General features: G+C 34.7%; 1 protein-coding gene across 2 annotated transcripts in view; it reads right to left on the bottom strand.

Annotated features, from left to right (window-relative positions):
* Nucleotides 1-26,933, bottom strand: part of Sgcz (sarcoglycan zeta) — a 1,017,502-nt gene that overhangs the window by 136,845 nt on the left and 853,724 nt on the right. The gene's annotated exons all lie outside the window — the stretch shown is intronic.

The following is a 26,933-nucleotide window of genomic DNA, read 5'->3' on the forward strand; positions in this document are numbered from 1 at the left end:
TAATTAGACAAACACAAGCTTCAACAGATGTAAGACAATTGAAATAATCCCATACATTCTCTCAGGTCACCATGGACTAAGGCTGGTCTTCAATAACAACAAAAACATCAGAAAGCCCACATACATGTGGAAACTGAAAAGCTCTCTACTCAGTCATAACTTGGTGAGAGAAGAAATAAAGAAATTAAAGAGATTCTAGGATTTAAGGCAAATGAAGGTACAGCATAGCCAAACTTATGAGACAAAATAAAAATGGTGCTACGAGGAAAATTCATACCCCTGAGTGCCTTCATAGTGAAGTTAGAGAGATCCTAAACTAACAACTTATCAGCACATCTGAAATTTCTAAAACAAAAAGAAACAAACATACCCAAGAGGAGTAGACAGCAGAAAATAACCCAAACTCAGAGTTGAAATCAACAAATTAGAAACAAAGAGAACTATACAAAGAATCAACAAAACTAAGAGCTAGTTCTTTGAGAAAATCAACAAGATAGATAAACCCTTAGCCAAACTAACTAAAGGTCACAGAGACCATATCCAAATAAGAAACTCAGAAATGAAAAGTAAGACATAACAACAGAAGCTGAGGAATTTCAAAAAAACCATCAGATTCTACTACAAAACTCTATACTTAACAAAACTGGAAAATCTAGATGAAATGGATGATTTTCTAGACAGGCACCAGGTATCGATATTAAATTAGAACAGGATAAACTATGGAAACAGTCTCATAATCTATAAGGATATATAAGGATATATAAGAAATCATTAAAAGTCCCCCAACAAAAACAAAGAAACAAACAAAAAAAGCCCAGGGCTAGATGGTTTTAGGTTAGAATTCTATCAGACCTTCAAAGAAGGTCTGTCTCTCAAACTAATTCACAAAATAGAAACTGGAAGAACACTACATAATTCTTTCTATGAAGTCACAGTTATGCTGATACCCAAACCACACAAAGGCCCAATAAAGACAGAGAACTTTAGACCAATTTCACTTATGAATATTGATGCAAAAATACTCAATAAAATTCTCACTAACCGAATCTAAGAGCACATCAAAACTGTCATTCACCACTATTAGGTAGGCTTCATCCCAGGGAAACATGGATGGTTCAATATAAGAAAATCTATCAATGTAATCCACTATATAAACAAATTTTAAAAAAATCACATGATTATCTCATTAGATACCGAAAATGTCTTTGAGAAAATACAACACCCCTTCATGTTAAAAGTCTAGGAACGATCAGGAATTCAAGGCACATACCTAAACATAATAAAAGCATTGTACAGCAAAACACTGGCTAATATAAAACTAAATGAAGAGAAGTTTGAAGCAAAATCCTACTAAAATCAAGAACAAGACAAGGCTTCCCACTCTCTATTTATTCAATATAGTTCTTGGATTTCTAGCTAGAGCAATTAGACAACAAAAGGAGGTCAAAGGGTTTCACATTGGAAAGGAAGAAACCAAGGTATCACTATTTGAAGATTGTCTTAGTCAGGGTTTCTATTCCTGCACAAAACATCATGACCAAGAAACAAGTGGAGAAAATGGTTTATTTAGCTTATAATGGTACATTGCTGTTCATCACCAAAGGAAGTCAGGATAAGAAATAAGGAAGGTCAGGATGTAGGAACTGATGCAGAGGCTATGGAGGGATATTACTTACTGGCCTGCTTCCCCTGGCTTGCTTAGCTTGCTTTCTTATAGAACCCAAGACTACCAGCCCAGGGATGGCACCACACACAATGGGCCCTCCCACCCTCAATCACTAATTGAGAAAATGCCTTACAGATGGATCTCATGGAGGCATTTCCTCAAGGGAGGGTATTTTCTCTGTGATAACTCCAGCTTGTGTCAAATTGACAGACAAAACCAGCCAGTACACAGATGACATGATAGTTTACATAAGCAGCCCCACAATTTCCACCAGAGAATTCCTATACCTGAAAACAAAATCAAAACAAACAAACAAAAAAATCAACAACAACAACAAAACCAAACCTTCAGCAAAGTTGCTGAATATAAAATTGACTCAAACAAATCATTAGCCTTCCTTTACAAAAATCATAAACAGGCTGATAAAAATTTTGGGTAAAAACCATCCTTCACAGTAGTCAGAAATAATATAAAATATATTAGTGTAGTTCCAACCAAGTGAAGTATCTGTATGACAAGAACATGAAGTATCTGAAGAAGGATATCGAAGAAGACCTCAGAAGATGGAAAGATCTCTCATGCTCATGGATCAGTAGGATTATCAGAGTAAAAATGCTCGTCTTACCAAAAGCAATCTACACATTCAATGCAATCCCAATCAAAATTCCAACTCAATTCATTACAGAGATAGGAAGAGCAATATTCAACTTCATCAGGAATAAAAAAAAAATCTCATGATAGTGAAAAGAATTCTCAACAATAAAAGAACTTCTAGGGGAATCTCTATTGCTGACTTCAAGCTGTACTACAGAGCAATAGTGATAAAGTCCACATGGTATTAATACAGAGACAGACAGGTAGGTCAATGAACTAGAATTGAAGATCCAGAAATAAACTCACACAACCATGATCACTTAATTTTGACAAGAAGCCAAAACCATACAGTGGATAAAAGAAAGCATTTTCAACAAATGGTGCAGATCTAACTGGAGGTTAGATGTGGGTGAGGATGTGGAGAAAGAGGAACACTCCTCCATTACTGCTGGGATTGCAAGCTGGTACTGCCACTTTGTAAATCAATCTGATGATTTCTCAGAAAACTGGAAATAGTTCTACCTGAAGAACCAGCTATACCACTATTGAACATATGCCCAAAAGATGCCCCAACATATAACAAGGACTTGTTCATAGCAGTCTTAATTATAATAGCCAGAACCTGGAAACAACCAGATGTTCCTCAATGGAAGAGTGGATACAGAAGATGTGGTACATTTACATAACGGAATACTACTCAACTGTTAAAAATGACAATTTCACAAATTTTGCAGGCAAATGGATGGAACTGGAAAGTACTGTCCTTAGTGAGATAATCCAGACCCAAAAGGACATGCATCACATATACTCACTGATAAGTAGATATTAATCCAAAAGCTCAGAACCCCCAGTATACAACTCATAGACCAAGCTTAATAAGAAGGAAGGCAAAAGTATGGATGCTTCAATCCCACTTAGAAGGGGGAAGAAAATAGTCATGGGAGGCAGAAGGAAGGAGGGACCTGGATGGATCGGGGAGGGAGAGGAAAAAGGTGGGGCAAGATCAAGTATGAGACGAGACAGGAGAAACGTCTAGAGAGTCAGGAGAACAAACAGAAATATGTAAACATGGTGGTGAGGGTAACCTAGAAAGTTCCAAACACCATAGATTCAAGAGGCTACGAGGACCCAATGAGGATAACTAACGTTAGCCAAAATATCCAACAGTGGGGGAAATAAATCCTGTAGAGAACACCTCTAGTAGATAGACTCGGTCCCTAGTTGAGGAATGGAGCCATCCACCTCTCTCAAAATCGTTAATCCAGAATTGTTTCTGTTTAAATGAAATGCAGGGACAAAATGTTAAGCAGAGTATGAAAGAATTGCCATCAAGAAACTGTCCCACCTTGGCATTCATTCCATCCACAGATACCAAACCTTCACATTATTGCTGATGCCAAGAAGTACTTGCTGACCAGGATCCTGGTATAGCTGTCCTCTAAAAGGCTCCGTCATCATGTGACTAAGACAGATGCAGATACTCACTGCTAACCAATGGAATGAGCCCAGTGACTCCAATGGATGAGTTAGGGGAAGGACTGAAGGAGCTGAAGGGGGTTGTAACCACATGTGAAGAACTGCAATACCAAGTAATCAGACTCTTCAGAGCTCTGAGGGAATAAACCACCAATCAAAGAGTATACATGAGTTGGTCCATGGTTCCCTCTACATATGTAGCTGAGGACTGCCTTATCTCACATCTATGGGAGAGGAGGCGCTTGGATCTATGGAGGCTTGTTGTCCCAATAAAGGGAGATGCTAGAAGCAGGAGTGGGTGGATAGGCGGGGGAGAATCCTCTTAGAGGCAAAGGAGAAGTACGGTGTGGGAAGCTTGCAGAGGGGAGACTGGGAAGGAGAACTACATTTGGAATGTAAATAAAAAATAATAAATGATAAAATAAAAAAACAAAAAATTCACAGTAGACTATGAAAAAATTATTGTATGAAAATTCAATTACTGTGCAATATGCCAAATTATGGCATAAATAATTTATAGCATCTTGAGTGGAAGCTGTTCCTATTAACACTATCTCATGACTACCTTGAGATATCTGCAATTTATTTCTAATCTTACGTAGGATTATGTACTACTTTTATGTAGTATTTTCATTTACCAGGGTAGTAATTCTTAACATTTTTTTTATAAAATTACAAAATTTGAGAAACATAAATTTACTCAACTTTCTAAAATTAAAATGTAACACTTATGAAAATGTGTATACAACTTTTAACATTTGAGCATCTGAATTTTTGGACCAGTGAGTAAGTTATGAGATATAAACTATGAGTTTATACACTGTCTCAGCAGAAAAAAAAGATGGCCATAGCTAACTTTCTTAGTGAAACCACACATGGAAACACCATTTATTCTTCTTCTTTTTTTTCTTATTTTTTAAAAATGTTAATCAAAGGCTTTATAAGCTTGGTAACACTCAATAACAAGATGCCCATACAATCAGAAATGTAACCCAATACTCAACCTAAATAAACCAACTATCTTTGACTGGAAGAGACACGTGAACATCCACCTCCATGTTTTCCTCCTCTCTCTGTCTCTCTCTGTCTCTTTGTCTCTCTGTCTCTCTCTGTCTCTTTGTCTCTCTCTGTCTCTCTCTGTCTCTCTCTTTCTCATCTCCTAGCTCCTCCTCCTCTCCTTACTCCTCCTCATCCTCTCCTTACTCCTCCCATCATAGCTCCTCCTACATATCACTCTTCTTGTTAAGATAAAACTTTTCTTTCAAAATACAATTAGAGCATAACTATACCAACTTGTATCAATAAGGTATAAGATAGACCTGATACCCAGTCAATCATTTTGTTGACTAACTAGAATCTCTGTCATCTCTCCTAACTAAAATAATTAGTTTTGAACCTGGCTTTTTTCTTGGCTTTAGAATGAATGTCAGCTGAAAACCGTCCTCTCAAGTCTTTTCTCTCAAAGTAAATAGCTGGGATTGGCTATGAGACTATAAGTCTTCAACCCTGTCAGAAATCCAGAATGACTGAATTCACTGAGTTATGGAAAGCACAAAGAATAGCTTCTAAAACTTATCCAATTTATAGAGATCATTGAACACCTGGACAGTCCTTATACTACAAAATGTTGGAAACACCATTATTCTTTATGTAAAGTGTATATTATGAAAGATAATAGAAGTTGAAGTTCATTCCAAAACATATAAATGGAGTTGGATTGTCATACCAGCTATATACCAGCTTTTATAAAGATATAAATATACTCAAATTGTAGACTTTCTAAAACATACAAGGAAATTATTCCTTACCAACATAATTGAGTTTTGCATTTTTAAAATCAATGTACTCAATCCATCTACTAAACAATAATTTTCTTTACTTCTTGTGTATTTAAGTGAACATCACTGACTCCCTTCACAAACATTGGTTCAACTAAGTGTGTTTTGTTTTATTCAGAGATAGGATGGCTTCATATTAAAAAAAAAACAAAATTGTTGAACATGAGGAGAATGGGTATATAAATCTTTACTTTTTGACTTCAAAATATTCATGTTATGAATTCAGCATATTCTGGATTCAAGTAGCCATAAAAGCCACATTAAAGGTGCTTTACTTTGACTTCTTTTTTAGTATCTCTTAGTTATTAAAGCATGGGATGCAGTAAATGTGGTGGAGGAATAAAAAACAGCTTTCTACTGGAAACATCATTAAAAGATTTTGCTGCTATTTACTCCAAGTGAAGCTTGATTGATGCTGAAGGATACTAATCCTCCAAAATTTGTCGCTAATTGGCATTGATTCTAATATGCCTTTATAGGTTATACTCAGATAACACAATAGATTATGGGTTTTTTTTCACCTTGTACCCAGACTAACAGTATCTCCAATTCCTCAAAATACCTACTAATTAAGAATATTATTATATACTTGTTCAATCCTCTTTTTGTCTTCATTCTACCAATAGTAGTCTTTTCCTCACACCCACTATGCTTCTTCTGTCTCTGACACTCCTATGCCCACTCACTCATGACTAATTCTCTAAAAGATCAATCTTTTTCCCTTTGTCCATTTGCAGTGTCTGATAAGCCAATGGCTATGTTATTTTACTTTCTAATTTATTATTTTTATCCTTTCTCCTTTTGTCACTGGGGAGATTTCATCCACCAAGGCATCAAAACAGATAGAGAGACCCATAGCCAAACATCAGTTGGAGCTCAAGGAGTCTTATCGAAGAGTAGGGGTATGATTGAACAAGTCTAAGGGGTCAAGGACACCACAAGATCTACAGAGTCAGCTAATCTGGACCCATGCAGCTTACCGAGACTGAATCACAAACCTGTGAAAGCATGGGCTAGAACTAGGACCCCTACATATTTGGAGCAGGTATATAGCTTGATTTTCATGTGCGTGCCCTAACTATTGGCACAGAGGCTGTCTCTGACTCTCTTGCCTGTCACTGGATTCCCTTCCCCTAGCTGGACTGTCTGGTTCAGCCTCAGTGGGAGATGTGCTTAGTCCTGTAGCAACTTGATGTCCCAAGGTGAGGTGGTAATCAAGGTGGGGTGGGGGTCTTCCCTTTCTCTGAGAGAAGGGAACAGGGTAAGGTACAGAGAGATTCTTGAAGTTGGGACTAAGGGGGGGGAGTACGACTAGGATATAAAGTGAAAATTAAATCAATGAAAAAATAAGTTTTAGAAAACATAAATTAATAACTGCATTCTGTGAACATTTTGACTAAAATAATGGGCTAATCTTTCAGAGTGGAGAAATCTCTAGAAAGTAAAGGTGAATCCCTCCTATGATCTGTCATACCACTCATTAACAGATGTCCTAAGGACACCATATTAGTTCTGCAGAGATACTTGCTCAGAATTTTTTTTTTAAATTTACAATAGCTAGGAAATGGACACAACCTAAATATCCTTCAAGTTATTAACACATATTTAATATGTGGTACATGCACACACTGGAAATTTAATACTAATAGATTGTTTCTTGGCTACCCTTAAAGGAGCCTATTCATGCCAGATTAGATTATATTAAAGGCAGACTTATTGGGAAACTGCTATTTGGTGGTCAAGTTCACTGACTCAAAGGTTTGACAGGAATGTCACCATAAGGAGGAAGAGAGAGGGAAGAGAAAGCGTGTTTGGGCAGAGAGAGAGAAGAGGAGAGATCAAATGTTTGGATAGGGAAGAGCCTCAGAGGGAAGGGCAGATCAGCCCCTGGGCTGGGAAGTTCAGGGTTAGGGGCAGAGTATGCCAGGTAGAACCTGAGGAATGCTGGGAGAACATGGAGGCCAGGTCTGCTTTGATATGTAAAATAGGTATATTACTTCCTAGTTCCAGGTCCAGTGAAAACAAACAAATAGATTATAAAAACCTGAAATTATGAAACTTGGCAGTAAAAGGATGGAACAGGAAAACAATATACTAAGTGAGGTTAGACTGACACAGGAAGAAAACTGGCACATTATCTCTCTTATTTGTGGATTTCAGATCTTTATTTTGTATTTGCATTTTAAGTAACTGTAGAGGCAAGAAATATAGGAAGGATCTGTAGAGATATGGGATGGAAGAGGTCCGGAGAAGAGGACAGTAGAAAAAAATGAGAAAAATGGGCTATGAACTTTAAAAAAAAAAAAGAAGGAAGGGAGAAATAAGGAGGAAAATGGAGGAATGATAAATAAGTAAATAAATAAATAAATAAATGAATAAATAAATAAATCTAAAGATGTTTGAAAAAGACACTTACTTATAACGACATCATGTGTGTGCATGTGTGTATGTGTGTGCCTCTGTGTGTGTGTGTGTGTGTAGAGTTTAAAAGAAGATACAAATGAGGTAATAATGCTTCCCCACCAAACCCATAGATTCTGTAAAACAAACATCAGTGCCAGGCATGGGGAATCTTTCTTTTTTGTTACTTAGAAGAATCCCAGAGACACCCAAAACAATGTTGAATGTTTTTGCCCTTGGTTGGTTGTCTGCCAGAGTTTGCATGTAACTCTGTTCCTACTGATATACATTGCAGACAGAACTAGGAAAAGTTGATCTGGAATTGACCTGGAAACCTGTTCCCTGAAGGCTGGCTCTTACAATATTGGACAGTGCTATGTAAGATACCAAGGAAGAAGAGCAGGTGGAAGGCTTACGAACCACAATAATGACAGGATGAGGAGCTCTCTTCAATGATTAAATGATAGTACTTTCATCTTGGAAATAAGAATTGGCCTCATCAATGTGAGGAGATTGATGTCCATTCCTGTAAACCTTGCCAAATATCTATGGCTGAAGAATTTGTTGTCTTCTAGAGAAGAGCTTACTCCTGTGATTTTTATCAAACTGATATGATTTCTAATTACACTCTAAGAAATTAACTGATATCCATGGATAAGAATAACTTTCACCTCTCATTAAAGAAGCTTCTTGAAATAAGTATCAGCTATTACAAAGTTCAAAAACTGACCAAAATTCCACATACGCACATATCAAACTCTACAACAAATGCTCAAGGAAAGTCATGAAAGAAAGACTAGGAAGATTGTGAGAGTCAAATAGTATCTCCTATAAATGACAGGAAAACTTCACATATGATATCTCAGTGCGACAAAAAGATAGTTGTCTAAAGCAAGACCTGCATGATACCAGCAGATGTGGTAATGTGGGTAGTGGAAATTCTGTTAGATAATACCCTTAGTTGAAGAGCCCCAGGCAATTAGTGATTTCTGTCTATATAAAAGCAACAAAAAATATACTCAGAAAATGCATATGTATGTGTGTGTGTGTGTGTATGTGTGTGTGTAAAAAAAGAAATCATTCATTTTAGATTAAGTATCAGTGTAACATGGGAAAACTTGAAGGGGAGAGAAAGGAATTGTAGATGAATTAAACATTAATTCATGTTTTAAATTGAAAAAAAATAAAAGTATGTTATTTCCTGCTGGAGACAGATCTCAGTGGCTTAGAACACTTGCAGCTCTTGCAGAGGACCCAGAGTTGGTTCTTAGTGCCACATGGTGGGTTGCAGGTAGCTGTCATCCAGTTCCCCGGAATCTGACACCCCTGTTGGCCTTCATGGCCTCCAGGAATGCAGATGGTGTGATCAGCTACTTGCAAACAAAGCAAGGGAACATATAAAAATAATTAAATATGTTTAAGCTATTTTAAAAATATTATATCTGATGTTCAATTTTTTGTTTATTAGTTGTTTGTTTCTTTGTTTGTTTTTGAGACATGGTTTCTCTGTACATAGCTGGCCATGCTGGAACTAGTTCTTCAGATCTTGTGGGCCTCAAACTCAGAGAGATCCTCCTGTTTCTGCCTCCTGAGTGCAGAGGTAAAGGCATGTGCCACTATAATGCCATTTTAGCTTTGCTCTTATTCAATGTAATTTTGCTATTTTTGGTCTAGGCAATCTTGTTAGTAGGTTCATAAAATATGTTTTTTAGTAGCAGGAGATATGGAAATTTCACATCTTGGCTCCTAGAACATTTTTTCTTTCTTTTTAAAAATTTTTAAGTTAACCTTATCTATGGTGGGTTTCTCTCTCATGTACCAAATGTGATATTTTACTTTGAAATATGATATCTTAAAATAAAGGTCATAACTACTTTAATAACATTCAGACATAAAAATGAAATAATAATAGTAAACTTTCCCATTCTTCTGCTCATTATTTATTAAATTAATATATCATATTTTGAACACCTATATTTTGTGTAGTTTTGTGCCAACTTGACAGAAGATGCAGTTATTGTGTAGATGAAAGCTCAATTAATAAACTTCCTCCAAAATATGGACTTGTCCATAACCCTATGGGATATCTTATTTTTATTAATAATTGGTTTGGGGCTCAGCTGTCTGTGAGTCTGTGCTATATCAGGAAACATAGTCCTTAACTGTGTAATAAAACAGCCTGAGTAAGCCAAGAAAAGCAATCTAATAAGCAGCATTCCTCCATGGTTTTTGTTTTCCGTTCCTGCATCCAGATTCCTGTCTTGAATTTATGTCCTAACATCCATCAGGGATGGACTGTGATCTGAGTGTAGCAAGATAAACACAACTCCCTAAGTTTCTTTTATACATAGTATTTTATCATATTTATCCTCACTAATTAAACCTCAATATGTATGAATAATTTTTATCTCCATTGCTCAATTCTTTGGTAGCTATATCAACTTAATATTTTAGTCATAGCACTAAAAGATAGATGCAAAAGTATAAATGAGACACTGTCTTTAATTTTTCTACCTCCAAAATGAAACAAATATCAAAGAAAGCATTGGTGCACTTTATGAGCCACAAGCAAAAGTTATTGGAGAATCCAATAAAAATTAAGAAAGTAGAAAGGAAATAACATATGGAAAAAAACAAAAGTCAAAGACAGAAATAAACCCCTGGGGCACACAAACTCAAAATGTCTTGAAGATAAAGTACAAGGCAGGTATTCAGGAAATATTCTGATATTTCTTATGAAGGAAAAGGAAACTTTGCATATGTTAGCAAAGATTCCATGTTTTTATTTATATCAATAGAAATAAAGAATAAAATATTCTTGTGAATACTATAGAAGACTTATCATTCTGTTGCAGGATCAAATTCTGATTCTAACATTTAATTGATGTATGAATATAGACATATTTTATGACTGTTTTTAATTAGTTTTTCATCTATAAAATAAAATGATGTTAATAGTATTAATAGTGGTTGTCGTAGTAAATTTTTCTCTTCTTGAAGTTATTAAAATATGCTTAACATATTTTACATATATGTGTATACACATATATATTATATCATATACATATTAACCAAGTAAATATTAATTTTCATTAGGATGTGAATATTGCTATTCTTTTGTCACAGTAGTGCTAAAAAAATTAGTGGATCTAATACATTAGAATCATATACATTTATAACTTTTTTAATGGTACTTTTGATTTCAAAATATAGAACATATATTGATCAGCTTCATATTCCCAGGGAAACAATCATAAAAATTTATCCATGATAGATAGGATGCATTTATTCTTTAGAAATTATTTAGTAAATACATATAAAATTATCACTTTGAGCTTAAGCAAACTTGTCAGAAAGATGTATTTAAGAAGGGGGAATTAATATGTAGGGAAAAGTATATACTCATATGTAATGTAAATGAATAGAGAGTCCTGAGAACAAAGAGTATGATATTGTAAGAACAGCTATACCCAAATTTATTCATAGCCCATACTTGTTATATAAGAAAATCATATTTTGTCATTTTATTTGAATTAATGAGCATGATAGGAGTCAAGGGAAGTTTTAATTTTCTCATAGATAAAAGCCTTGGGAATAATTAAGCACATAAAATAAAACCCTAAAGCCTATTACCGTGTAGAGATATACAGTAACTTTGATGCTTACATTCACAGTGATGTCCTCATCAGTGACTCAAATATTTATTGAAAATTAAATGTGTTAGTTTGAGTATAAAGTGTCAATGAAAACAATGAGTATATACTATAGTTTCATCTTGTGAATATAGAAGTTTGTCATCTTATTTATTCTCCAATGTATCCAACGTCTTCAAACTACCTTAGCCAAAGTCAGCAACATCCTATTCTTCAGTAGTGCATTGCTACATTACATCCTGATGGCTTTCTTATGTGCTTCAAGCCGTGAACACATAACATAAAATGACATTCTCTAGGGTTGTTGTGGTCTTTCTATTTTGGATCAAAATTACTAAGTAGCAGATGTTTGGTATATAGATATGGGATGAACTTACAGGTAATGGCACAAGGGTCAGGCACAGGGAAACGAATATTATTATGTTGACACATCCTAATGAGAGGAGACTCAGCCTGCTGTTCAGAGACCTAAGGGCTTCAGCAGATTACTGAAGGAATACATATGGGGAACAACAAGTGACAATAAGTCTCCACTTTGTGAGAATTTCTTGGGAGTGTGAAATAAGGATAAAAGAGCTGTTCATTGGCTTAGATAACCATAGAGGTTTGAGGGTAGGAAAGTAGCTTTAGTTTAACACAGGGATTAAGATATCTGAATAAGACAGAGATGTGATGGAAGATAGGATTACATCATAGCAGATGTGTAGTTTTATCTATCATAAATCTGTAACCATTGGCACAATGGTGTGCCGAGAGAGATAGTATGAAGTCAGAATTATCATATGAATGACACAGAATCACATCATTCTCTTTCATCTCTTGCTTCTAGAGCAAAACATGGAAAGGTGTTTGGTTGTATCATTAAATAAAAGGATCCTAATTATTACTTTGTCAGATCAAAATAACACGTTTACCCATTTTCAAATACCTAGGCAACATTTTCTGGATATGTTAGATATGTAATAAAAAGCAAAGGATTTAAATTACATTTTCAGGCCTTTGGAGGCAATGAGTGACATTTATAGCTTTTCTTTTATATCATTTTATATTTTGCTGGTTGTTTGTATTTGGGAATTCAGTAGAATTATAAACACAGATAGTCTTAACCGAATCTCTTCTTAGCTTGATTTAAATTTCTCTTTATATTTTCTCAATAGAGCCTCATATCACTAATAAGCTGTGATTCTTTATTTTTATAATTTTGATAATCTTATCTTTTTTCCTATTGTTTCAACTACTTGGCAAAACCTCAAGGTTATGTTGAAAAGATATTAGTCCTAGTTAGCAAAGTGGCATCCATCACACTAAGTACCTTTGTCCTCCTATTGACTTAATAGAGGATTCTACTATTATAATCTGCAAGATATGACTTTGAACGTTGATATATATTTTTGCACTCCAATACACATTGAATGCTTACACATTTCCTTGAGTGTTTCAAATCTACTCTTGTTGCTTTGTGGTAACACATCTATATTACTGATCCTTCCCTTGAACTCTAAAAAAGTATGCCACATGAGTAGTTCATCCCTTAGCTTTCGTTTTCATTGTATAGTGATTTCCAGAAAAGTTCTGAGAATATCTAAGCACCTAAGCACATAATGCTTATTCAGGGACCTTCAGATACTGTTCTCTAAAAGAATGGCACATATTCTATTACATCATAATATTTTGCCTTTGCTGTTGATAGCTTTCCTTCTGTTCTCTACAATATATTGTGCTATTTTTTCTTCATGTGTATGTGTGTGTGAGTGTGCATGTATATGTGTGCATGTGTGTTTGCATTTGTTTCCATATGTGGCAGTACGTGTGCAGGTGTATGTGAAGGGAAGAGCTTGCTAGAGGTCTTCACCAATTGCCTTTCTACATTATTATTTCTTTTGAAACACAATCTTACTTTAGTTCTGATTCTTTCTCTCTTTAGCTACTGGAATTATGTATACTTACTGCCACCCTTGTGTCTTAGCATTGGTGCTATTGATGGTAACTCGTATCCTCATAATTGTATAACAAGCACTTTATACTTTTTGATATCTTTGACATACCATATTTTCTGATCTGTATCACAGCTTATTTAGAAATAGTTTCTTTGTTAACATGTTTCATGAAGTATATTTGAACATATTATTTTTCATCTTCCAATACTTTCGAGACCCTTGCTTCTCTTCTTCCTCAATCAAAATCATGTTATTTATGCCTTTTAAAAAATGATCCAAAACTAAACCAAAACAATTGCTGAAAAGAATACGCAACACACAAACAAAAATAATCAGAAAAAAATGGTGTATATTTTGTATTGGACATCTACTTATAGACTCAAGGCCTGACCTAAAATACGATAATTCAATGTAATTCCATTGAAACTGATTTTTCCTCTCTCCACAGCTCTCAGTGGCAAATTCTTGGATCATTGTGGGGGCTTTTTGTACAATTATCCTCCATGCTAAGATTTTGTCTAATTTCATCTTATGCAGGTATTGCTCATGCTCTCAGAGTCTCTGTAAATTTACACGTGGATCAGACATTTGTGTCTGGATAAATGCTCTTTTCTTAGAATCATCCACCACTGATGGTTCTATCAGTTTTTCTGAATCCTCTTTTACCTTGCAGAGAGAGTTTTTGTGAAGACATACCACTTAGGAGTGAGTACTTTAAAGGCCCTCGTTTCTGTTGTAGCTGTCTGTGTTATTTACTAACTACTGAAAGTAGGTCTTCGCCTAATAAAAGGTGAGCAATGTTCTGGTCTTTGGGTATAGCAGTATGTTTTGAGGTATTGTTTTACCTCTATATTCATTTAGCATAATGATAATAGGACATTTCCAACTACGGACCATGACCTATCTATTCTCAGGTTCTTGGCCTTATTAAAAAGGGTTTCCATCTCATGATGCAGGCTTTAAACACATGTTACAAATGTAATTGATTACTCCCACAGCCTTCATGCCACTATTGTACCAGGAGTTGTAGCTTGCAGAAAGGTTGGTCTTGTAGCTCATAGAGTTAGAACTGAATAAGGTCAATGACTACTTTTCTCCTTCATTAGCATGTATATTACCCTACACCATTATGAACAGTAGTCATTGTGGATAAAGCTTCCAGTTGAGCACCAGCTCCTTTTCTCCTTTGTTAATAACACATAAATGATGTGGTTTTATAGCAAAGTCTTACATACAGGTTATGGAAGGAAACCAGCAGTATTGGCAATAGCCTATAATGTTAAGCAGATGTTTATGGAACCTCTTTGGACAACAACTCAATATATGTTATCCATTCCTGGTACTGAGATTTTTATTTGGTTGTATGTGATGCCTTATTGAAGTATTGTCTACTTTAGTATATGGTAACTCCATTTAAATTACGCTCATAAATATATAAATTTTAGCAAGCTTCAAGTGTTGCAGATTTCAATATAGGTCTCTGAAAAGTCTTTAGTGAAACTTACCCCTCCTCACATTCTCTCCCCTACCTTTTTCTCCACCTTCTCTCTCAATTTAATCTTATTCTAATTTCCCCTTTATCTCTCTATGAAAATACATTCTATTTGGCCATTCTTAGAAGAGTTCCTACTCCCCAATATGGTACCTATAAATTATCTAATTCCTCGGTATTCTATGAATAACACACACACACACACACACACACACACACACACATGCACACACAAATCTTAGTGTCTAATACCCATGTATAAGAGAATATAGGCAATATTTGTCTTTCTGAGTCTGAATGAATGTCTTAATTGAGGTTTCTGTTACTGTAAAGAGATACCATGACAACTGAAACTCTTATAAAAGAAAACATTTAATTCTGCTGGCTTATACATTCAGATGTTCAGTCATTATCATCATGAAAAGAAGCATAGCAGTGTGCATGCAGATATAGTACTGAAGAAGGAGTTGAGTCTATATCTCGATCCATAGGCAATGGATAGAAATTGCCACACCAAGGCTGGTTTGAGTATATAACCACAATGTCTTCGCCAAAGTGACACGCTTTCTCCAATAAGGCCACACCCACTCTAACAAGGCCACACCTCCTAAAAGAGCTACATCCTATGGGATTATGGGGGCCATCTTTACTCAAAGCACCAGTTACCCTACCCAGGATATTTGTTCCTAGCTTTATTTAATTACCAGAAATTTTCATTTTTTATTAACAGCTGACTAATATTTTATTAACAGCTGACTAATATGTATCCAATAGGATACATCTATAAATGTACCATATATTTTTTTTATTTTGTATAAGTTGAAATACATATAGGTCTTTCCCAATCTAGCAACTCTCAATAGGGTATCATTTTATATGGATGAGAAAATATCTCTGTAGAATGATGTGAATATTGATTGAAGTGTTGTATGGCCAGAAGTTGTGGTAGATCTCTTTTCAGATTTTTGAGGAACCTCCATATTTATTTACAGAGTTGCTATACCAATGTTCTACTCTGACAAGTAAGAATAAATATTTCCATTTTCTTGCATGCATACATGCTAATTTTCTCATTTGTTTTATCGATTATGGTCGTTCAGCTTGGGGTAAGAAGAAATCACAAAGTAATTTTTATTTTCACTTTTCTAATGGCTAATGATATAAAAATTAGTGTTTCTTGCTCTTCTTTATGTTTTATCTTTGAGAAGTCTCTGTTTAACTCTATATTCTTCATTTAATTGGGCTATTTGTTTTCTTGACAATCAATGTTCTGAATTCTTTGAGCAGTCTAGATACTAACCCATTTCTGATGTATTATATGCATTTATCTAGAGTGAGGCTAAAGATCACTAGTATTTTTAAACCAATACGAAAGACCGAGCAGCTTTAACACATGCAACTCTCTTTGATTTTAATTTTCTTCTGGGGAAGATAGTGGTAGAAACAGAAAACTTCTTCCACAATCAAGAGGAATCTAAGCTTACTTATTTGAATATTTTTATCTATTTTGGCAATGTCAAGTCTAATTAAAAAAACTTCTCTAACAACTTGACCAATAGTCAGTGAAGATGAGGCCAGAAATATGCCAGCATGTATTTATATTTTCTATAACTAATTGAAATAGTTTCATTCTATCCTAACCACTGAACATTGCAAATACTTATCGATATTTTAGTCTTTCTAAAAACCTGACTAAATAGTAATGTAAATTGATGTCTTCAATTATGTGGGCATTTTCAAGAATAATATCAGAATTTCTATGTGATCTGTGTATTATTAGTATATATCTATTATTATCAGAAAGCAATAATAATCTAATGTCTAATATAGTATCTAATATTAGTATGATTATATGCATGTGTATCTATATATGAAAATGTGTTTTGAGGGGTTGTACTCTAAATGGTAAAAATTAAAAATGCCTTATACAAACAAAAACTTTCATAGATAATGTGTAAAAAATATAGTATTGTGTATCATTATCAAAGAATGGAGGTTACATGTCAACTAATTTCCCAAATTGGTCAAAACCGAAATATTCCTCTGAATAGAAAAAGGACTCTAAAATGATAAGTCTAGATAAGAACACAGAAAATAATTTTAAGATTCTTTGAGATGATGAAGAATTTGCAGATATAATACTAATGTTATGTATCCTAAATGAAAAATTTTAAAAATTATTGAATTGCATTTTAAGAGTATTTGACACACTTCCCTTTGAAGAATATTAATAAGAAAAAAAATGAGCTCTTTAATAAGGCAAAGATAAAAATCCTATAAGGCAAACTCACTAATAAAAATAAATCAAAATAAAATAATAAGTTTTATTTGTAAAGGATATATGCTAATATAAAAACACAATAAGAAAACAAAAAATGGTATTTAATGAGTGCTCTAGATAATTATATGAAAAAGTCCATCATCCTGGCATACATACAGATGGTTCATAACCATTTGAAATCATTATTAGACATTTGGATAAATTCCAGTTAAAGTCTACTTCATGACCTTTCGAATGCTAATAATACTAATGATAACAACAACAATAATAAGACCTAGAATATGAAGAGCTGACAATGAGGTGCAAGAACTAGAGATCTTATGAATATTAGAGACTGTGAACAATAAATACAGACAGACTAAAATGATTTAGATGATCTTATTTTTTTTAAAAAAAAAACATTTCCTATATAAGTCAGTAAATCCTTTCTTGGATATTTACTCAAGTGAAAAGAAAATTTCCATTCTCTCAAAAACCATGCATCTTTATTCGCTATACAAAAAAGTTTCTCAGAAATATTTTTAAATAAAGTATGATAGGGTAATGCAGGAGTGAGGTGGAATGCTACTGAGTAAACGAATAAGCACATAATTTGGATGACTATAAAAAGATTAATAAACTGCAAGAGGCTCTACTGTCCTACAGTTCTATCACAGAATATTTTTGGAATGATGTAGTTGCCATATGTAAAAGTCATGTTATTTAAGTATCAGTGGAGTATAATTTACCACTCAGTCTCTGTCCATATTATTTTCTTTAAACACAATCTCTCTATTGTTTTATTGGCTTTCAAAATAATGAGTATTTGATGGAGACATCCTGCAGAGTTCTAAACTTGCAGTTCTCAGGAATGTTCCGCAAAGAAGAGATATTTTATGAGGACTGTGCACTGCTGCTTAGCTAGACTAACTGATCCTAAGTTAGAGTTTGGGATCCTTTCAACTGCACAAGCCAAAGTTAAGTTGATTAGTGTTTCTGAGCCCTGAATTTCCTTGAATATCAGGAGCATCTACTGTGTAGCATTGCAGAGAAGATGCAATGGTTTCATGTACATGAGCTCCTTAGACACAATCTAGTACATTGCCGACTGTAATTGATAATATTAAATATTAAAAATATGATAGATAAAAGTAGGTGTTATTCTTTCTTTTTGTCAGTAAACTGTGGCGTTCAACCTCTTGGTATAAAGTAAAATGAAACCAGGACAACTATATTAAATAACCTATTTTAGTTACTGGGAGCAGAAAGCATAGATTTGTACCATGTTGCTGTGGAATGTGATCTGGTGAACTTGATATTTATGGAGACTTTCTATCAATTGTAGTTGTTAGACTTTGGTGACAAGCATAGTTATAGAATCAAACTGAGGGGAATCCAATGCTGTAGAGGTGGCTAGACTTTGGGAGGGGAGTGAAACAATAGAGGGAGTTTCACAAAGAGAACTCCAACATTTTGCAACAATTCCAAACAAAGTCTAAGTCTAAATGCAAAGAAACATTGCATGGAAACTGTCTTCTGGAATGGCTGTGAGCAAAGGGCAAGAGAGGAATGGTGACCTGAGGTCACAGGGTACTGGAAGATTATTTTAAAACTTGAAAGCTCAGAGACAGATTATGAACACTTTAATTAGCATTGAGAACACAAAATGGCAACTATGTCTGGAGGGCACACTAACAATGGAGTTGACACAAGGAAGCCTTACTCTAGAATCTACCATTAGTGGGGTCTGCCATAAAGTCAACTGTATATGAACAAAACACAACAAACAAAAACCCACCTCAGCATACTTGAAAAATATAGTAAAATACTGAAATTTTATCATCAGGGTATCCTCTGCACAGAAAATAATACTCCAAGTTTTATAGAAATTGCTGATCTAATCAGGAGAAAACATTAATTAACTGGCTTTTAATACACTAAATTTTGAAGAAAGCTTTTTCTTCTGTAGAAAAAGATAACAGTAGAAAATTTGTAAATATGTGAAAGATAAATGCATGTTGGAGAGTAAACATTGAAGAAATTAGTTTATATGCCTCCAATGTTTTTAATTTTAAGAGATATTAAACTGTTTAAATTTAATTGATAATAGCATTTATGAATGAATATATGAGAGAAACATATATGTAATAATGCGTAACATCTGAAAAAACATGAGGTCCTTTCATCACATATGCATTCATATAATGTTAACTCAGGGTACACAGGGGTACATTCAAATTGCAAAATCTGACCCCTTGAAAAAAACAAGTATGACTGACAATGTGATAGGAAATCAATTTCTTGCTATAAAATATTTAAAAAGTATCTGATAAAGAACTAATAACATAAAAACAAATATGAAATGTGACAAATCTGTAAAAGGAACAAGTTGGAAGATGAAGGGTCACATCAATTATTATTTATACTGAAGGAAGGCAAAAAGTCACTTAAGAGAGAAGAAAATCTTAGCCATTCTGATTGGTGTGAGATGGAATCTCAGGGTTGCTTTGATTTGCATTTCCCTGACAACTAAGGATGGTGAACATTTCTTTAGGAGCTTCTCAGCCATTCGAGTTTCTTCCCTTGAAAATTCTTTGTTAAGCTCTATACCCCATTTTTTAATAGGGTAATTCGGTTTTCTGGAGTCTAATTTCTTGAGTTCTTTGTATATATTGGATATTAGCCCTCTATCAGATGAAGGATTGGTAAAGATCTTTTCCCAATTTGTTGGTTGTCGTTTTGTCCTATTGACAGTGTCCTTTGCCTTACAGAAACTTTGCAATTTTATGAAGTCCCATTTGTCAATTCTTGATCTTAGAGCATATGCCATTGGAGTTCTGTTCAGGAACTTTTCCCCTGTGCCCAAGTATTCGAGGTTCTTCCCCACCTTCTTTTCTATTAGGTTCAGTGTATCTGGTTTTATGTGGAGGTCCTTTATCCACTTAGACTTGAGCCTTGTACAAGGGGATAAGAATGGATCAATTAATAGATGCTGGCGAGGGTGTGGAGAAAGAAGAACACTCCTCCATTGTTGGTGGGACTGCAAGATGGTGCAACCACTTTGGAAATCAGTGTGGCGGTTCCTCAGAAAATTGGACATAGCATTACCTGAGGATCCAGCTATACCACTCCTAGGCATATACCCAGAAGATGCTCGAACATATAACAAGGACATATGCTCAACTATGTTCATAGCAGCCGTATTTATAATAGCCAGGATCTGGAAGGAACCCAGATGTCCTTCAACTGAGGAATGGATTCAAAAAATGTGGTATATTTACACAATAGAGTATTACTCAGCTATTAAAAACAACGAATTTGAGAGGTTCCTAGGTAAATGGATGGAACTAGAAATTTTCATCCTGAGTGAGGTAAGCCAATCACAAAAGAACACACATGGTATTCACTCACTGATTATTGGATATTAGCCCAGAACCTTGAAATGCCCAAGATGCAACTCACAGGCCACATGAAGCTCATAAAGAAGGAAGACCAAGTGGGGGTGATTCGGTCCTTCTTAGAAGGAACAACAAAATACTCAAGGGAGCAAATATGGAGACTAAGTGAGGGACAGAAACTGCAGGAGGGGCCGTCTCAAGACCACTCCACCTGAGTATCTATCCCATGTGCAGTCACCAAAAGTAGATGCTGATGTGGAAATCAGGAAGTGCATGCTGATAAGAGCCTGATATGGATGTCTCCTCAGAGGTCTTCAAGAGTCTGACATATTCAGAGGCAGATGCTCACAACTAGCCATTGAACTGATCATGGGGTTCTCAATGGAGGAGTTAGAGTGAAGACTGAAGGAGCTGAAAGGATTTGCAGCACCATGAGGAGAGCAACAATACCAACCAACCACAGCTCCCAGGGTCTAAACCACCAGCCTGGTAGCACTTAGGGAGGGATCCAGGGCTTTAGCTGAATATGTAAGAGTGGAGGGCCCTGCTGGGCATAGGTGGAAGAAGTGATCCTTGACCTCATGAAGGCTGGACGCACCAGGGGGTGGGAATTTTGAGGGTGGGGAGGTGGGAGTGGGGGTGTAGATAGAGGTTACATCCACAGAGAAGAAGGTGGAGGGGTGAGGGAATAGGGGGTTCCTGGGTGGGTGGGGGATGGGGTAAGGGGACAACATATGAAATGTAAATAAAACATCCAATAAAAAAAAAGAGAGAAGAAAAATATTTCAAAATGAAAGATAATTCTTAATAGAAATTTTGAAAAAGTTAAACCTCAGAATTTAGCCACCGGTAGTATAAAATTACTTTAATTTCATTACTTAGAAGGCAGAACCAGGTGTTTATGATTTTGAGTCCAGGCTTATCTATAGTAAGTTCTAGTTCTTTAAGTAATTCATAGGTAGACAGTTTTAAAATTTAAAAAAAGAGTAAGAAATTGTTGAATGTTAAGGAATGTGTATGCAGACATACAGAATTTACAATTCCACCTGAGTGTAGAAATGAAATAGTTTTTACATTACAAAGTTAGTAAAGAGAGAAAATGAGAACACAGAAATAAATTTCTGAATAGAGGAATAATAAATAGAAAATAACAGTTCCCCGAAAAGAAAATAGAAAAACAATAAGAGTATTCTGTGTTAAGTGTCAATTATATTGCAAATAAATCACTGAGAAAAATCACATGCAATGTAAAAACAAACTGATACTGTGTACGTAGCCAACCCTTCAGGCCAATATAAACCATGGAACTAGAAGAGAATGTACAGCCACCACTGTATTAAGCCAATATAATCTCTAACTGCACTCCAAACATTAGTCCTGTTATCCACAGAGAAGTTCAATCCTCACTCCCCATCATGGAAACCTCCTCTGCAACAGAGAAAGACCACTGCAGTAATTTACATCCTATGCAAATGGAAAAATGTTTAGCACAGTGGCAATAGATACATCTATAAAATACCCCCACACCGAAGGCTCAAGGAACAATGAGGAAGTTATAGGGTGATTAAATCAGGAAGCTTATTATGAGATCATATCACCAAGTAATGTTAGAAGCTACACATATAAGGTCTCACCAACATGGCTGCCCAAACATGAGCTGAAAAAGGACATCAAAAGTAGACCACCAAAGAAGTTGAGAGAAATCCCAGGAGGCCTCAGTCCTATACAAAGAACTACAGACTGCTTAGCAATGTTAAGAAGAAGAGACTTAGTTTTCCCCAAGTAAGAACACACCAACTGGTTATCCAATGCTAGATTGTCTACCTTGAAAATATTCATAAAAGTAACATTTTACAGAGTGAACAGGTTATGTTCTGGAACTTATATATACATACATATAAGTATGTAATAACAATTAATGAAAAAAAGCCATGAATTTGAAAAACAGCAAGGAGCTGTATGTGGGAGGATCTGGGGGAATAAAGAGAAGGGAAATTTTCTGTAATGATATAAATAGTATCTTACAATTTATGATACAAATAATCTGTTATAATTTCATTAATAGTTTTAGTGTTGAGAGGTATGAAAAATAAATTATAATGTTAGATATTAAGAGTGTGACAATGTCATCTCAGAAAGAAATTGTGTGTGTGTGTGTGTGTGTCTATGTGTTTCAAATTCAGCTATAAGTCATAGCCAAGACAATACATTTTTCTTCTCATGGATTTATATTTATTCCTTAATGAAAGTAGCCAAACATTTAATGAACTTCCACTTACATGGTCAACAATTTTAAATCTTGAGTTAATTTTAACTGTATGAATATAAAACTGAACTGATTAAATTTTCATATGAAAGCAAACAAAACATTTTTCATTATTTACAAATTTAAACTTATTAATGTTATAGTAAAAGGATCCCGACTGAAACAGAAAATTAAATTAAATCAATAAAATCAAGATCTATAAGTTAGTTGATAGGCACGGAGTTTTGCAGCAGATCACAATTTAGGAATGTTGACCTATGGGTTCTATATGAAAAAAAATCTATTATTTATTGGATCAAGCATTCAGACATGTAGAATCTATAATGCATTACAAGAATGCATCCTAATTTGAAATGCCTCTTGTGTAAAGATTAAATCTAAAATTGAGTGGGTACAAATCTTAATTACATTGGTGTTTATTTTAATGTAGTATTAAACCAGGATATAAATCTTCATACAGCAATTAATGTCAACATCTACTTTACCAGTATGACTTTTACGAGAATACTATGATCTCATAAATTTAGAGATGGTCTATCATTAGCAAGAAAAATGTCTTGTAAACCATAGTAAAGTCATATATACCACATATGTTGATATGGTTACAAATTCAATATTTATAACATTTGTATTGCTGATTTTAGAAGTGTAGTAAAGATTCTACATCTCCAAAAAATAGTTCTCAAAATCTTCAAATCACATTCCATGTACTGTTATAAAAACATACTAACAAAATTATAGAAATTTTATCTAATTTTAAATTGAAAAGTACAACTAATTTTGCTATGTTAAATTAATAGATCTCCATATGTTTTTTTAAAAAATTAAGATCATAATGTTCTGTTATTTCTAGTACTATCAGAAAGAATGCAATTGTTCATTATAAATGACTAAAACATCCTATAGGAGACTTTTACAAAGATGAGGCACATAGAAGAGTCCTAGTTCCTGCTGGAATTCAGTTTTGGATGCACCATTTGAATTTTCTAAGTCTGCTGACACATCTGCAAACAGGAATTATGTTATCTATGCTGTTTTCTCTAATGAATCTAAAGGACCAAAGTAAATGCTTGTTCTAAGTTAAAACAGAAAGAAGATTATTTGTAGTAAAGTGTGTGAATAACCAAATGGGAAAAAAAACCACAAAGAAGCAAGCTTGCGGATTAAAAGATCTGTCTAAGATAGATGCTTTATTAGAAATGAACCATGAAAATGAGCATGTGGAGGTTGAATAGTTCTGACTATCATCCTGGAAAGTTTCAAATTAGTCAGACTTGCCTAAAAAAATAAAAACAAATACAAAAACAAAACAAACAAAATCCACCTCCACCCAGCCCACTAATCCGCTAATCCTCTTTTCGGGAATTTAGCTGTACTTTATCATCAAGAAATGTTAGGTCATTACACTGATTTAGATCATAAGAAAACCAAAATAGGATCCTTTAGTGACTCCTACAAAAGCAATAAAATAATAAAAAAATGTAGTGATGTGATCTATGTAAATGTGTGTAGGCAACAAACTAATATCAAACACATGCAAAATACTCAAAGCAATTACTAGTACTTTTAGTAAATATGCAGTCCCTCTGAACCAAAAAGTGCTCTCAAATTATAAAAGAGTGCTTCACAATTAATATAGTTTGTATGCCTTCTGTGACATATCCCAAACATTAAATGAGGAAATTGGTATGCATCATCCTGCTAGAAATCTAATATGTGAAAACAAAATGTGACTGAACTTTAATCAAAATGACAGAAGATGGATTTTCAGTTGTCTTGATGCTTGGCTGGCTGAAAGCAATTGTTCCCATGTTCCCCTGAAGATAGCATTCTTGTTCTGCTTCCAGTAACACTACACTCTTGTTTATCTTGTTTACACTCCTTCTCAATTTGCCCTTCTTGATTTAGTTTTTCCCAAGCTCTTCAATTTTGGAAGTGGCACTTTTTACATTTTCTATTTGCATTCGTTTAGGATTCCTGTTGAACGTTTAATAACATGCAATTAAATCTACTGTCATGTGCACATGAGTATACACAAACATACACGTACCCAAATTTAATAAATTTTTAGAATTTATCTCTTATGTGACCTCTAGACTCCATAAATTGACTGTTTATGTATCTAATAGACAAAACAGACCCTAAATAACCTCTCAATTTCCTTCTGTTGCATGTTCTCAATTCTTCCTTCCTGTACAAACAAAAGCAATTTTCAATTATATTAAAATTTCTTCTCTTTTTCCCTAAATGTAATTTTCCACTTGATCAAGCTGTATTTTCAAATCTGACTCTTTCCTAATTGCACTGATGACAAAGTATTTACTGAAGATCCCAAAATGCACAATGCATTTGGTATGTGTTTATCTTTCAATAAATCAAGAATGATAATTATTGTATCGAGTATCATGCTAAATTTAATTTTTAAAGTTTTACTTCATCTTATAATAACCACAATAGTGCAGTATTAAGGTTTTATAGGCTGTTATGAACTTCAATTTGTGCATGGTGAAAAGGGTATACAAGGCACAAGGCTGAATCACAAATTTGTTGTTTAAACACAGGGATTAGAACCCAAAGCTCTAATGGATGCTCAAAGTCAAATATCATAATCAAAAAAAGCAAAGAAAAAAAACCCACAATATTGTTTAATCTACCATATTAAAAACATTATGCTTCCAGTCTGGCCCTGAGGACTGAGCAGATCCCAGGCGGCAGCTCTGCACCCAAACTTACAAAACCCAAGGGAGTGAGCCTCCCAGGAGCTCTAACTCAGGCAGCATCTTAGGTAAGGAGACAGCAACCCCTCTTCCAACAGGGAGTAACTGGGACCCGCTAGGACCCAGGAATTCACTCTCGGTCTGGAGCACTGGTTCCTTCAAGTCTGGGCCTGAGCACTGAGCAGATCTTGGGCCCGATTCTAACCCCAGTAGTAACACTCACTCCACACAGTTCAGAAACAACCAAGATAATAGGAAAGACAGGCTCCAGTAAGATCACTAAGGTGATCCAGATGGCGAAAGGCAAGCACAAGAACATAAGCATCAGCAACCCAGTGTACTTGGCATCATTAGAACCTAGTTCTTCCACACTAGAAAGTCCTGAATTCCTCATATCACCAGGAAAGCAAGATTCAGATTTAAAATCACTTCTAATGTTGATGATAGAGGACTTTAAGAAGAACATAAATAACACTCTCAAAGAATTTGAGGAGAACACAGATAAACAGTTAGAAGCCTTTAAAAAGGAAACACAAAAATCTCTTAAAGAATACAAGAAAATACAACCAAACAGGTCAAGGAATTGAACAAAACCATCCAGGATCTAAAAATGGAAGAAGAAACAATAAAGAAATCACAAAGGGAGACTACCCTGGAGATAGAAAACCTAGGAAAGAAATCAGGGGTCATAGACACCAACAAACCTGAGAGATAGAAGAGAGAATCTCAGGTGCAGAAGATACCATAGAAAACATTGACACAACTGTCAAAGAAAACGCAAAATGCAAAAAGTTGTTAACTCAAAACCTTCAGGAAATTCAGGACACAATGAGAAAACCAAACCTAAGGATAATAGGTATAGAAGAAAGTGAAGATTCTCAACTTAAAGGGCCAATAAATATTTTCAACAAAATTATAGGTGAAAACTTCCCTAACCTAAAGAACGAGAAGCCCATAAACGTACAAGAATCCTACAGAATGGCAAATAGACTAGACCAGAAAAGAAATACCTCCTGTCAAATAATAATCAAAACACCAAATGCACAAAGCAAAGAAAGAATATTAAAAGCAGTAAGGAAAAAAGGCCAAATAACGTATAAAGGCAGACCTATATGAATTACACCAGATACTATAAAAGTGAGAAAATCCTGGACAGATGTCATTGTCATATAGACCCTTAGAGAACACAAATGCCAGCCCAGGATACTATACCCAGCAAAACTCTCAATTACCATA

This window comes from Grammomys surdaster, unplaced genomic scaffold (assembly GCF_004785775.1).
Source record: "Grammomys surdaster isolate TR1022 unplaced genomic scaffold, NIH_TR_1.0 185, whole genome shotgun sequence".
Lineage (NCBI taxonomy): Eukaryota > Metazoa > Chordata > Mammalia > Rodentia > Muridae > Grammomys > Grammomys surdaster.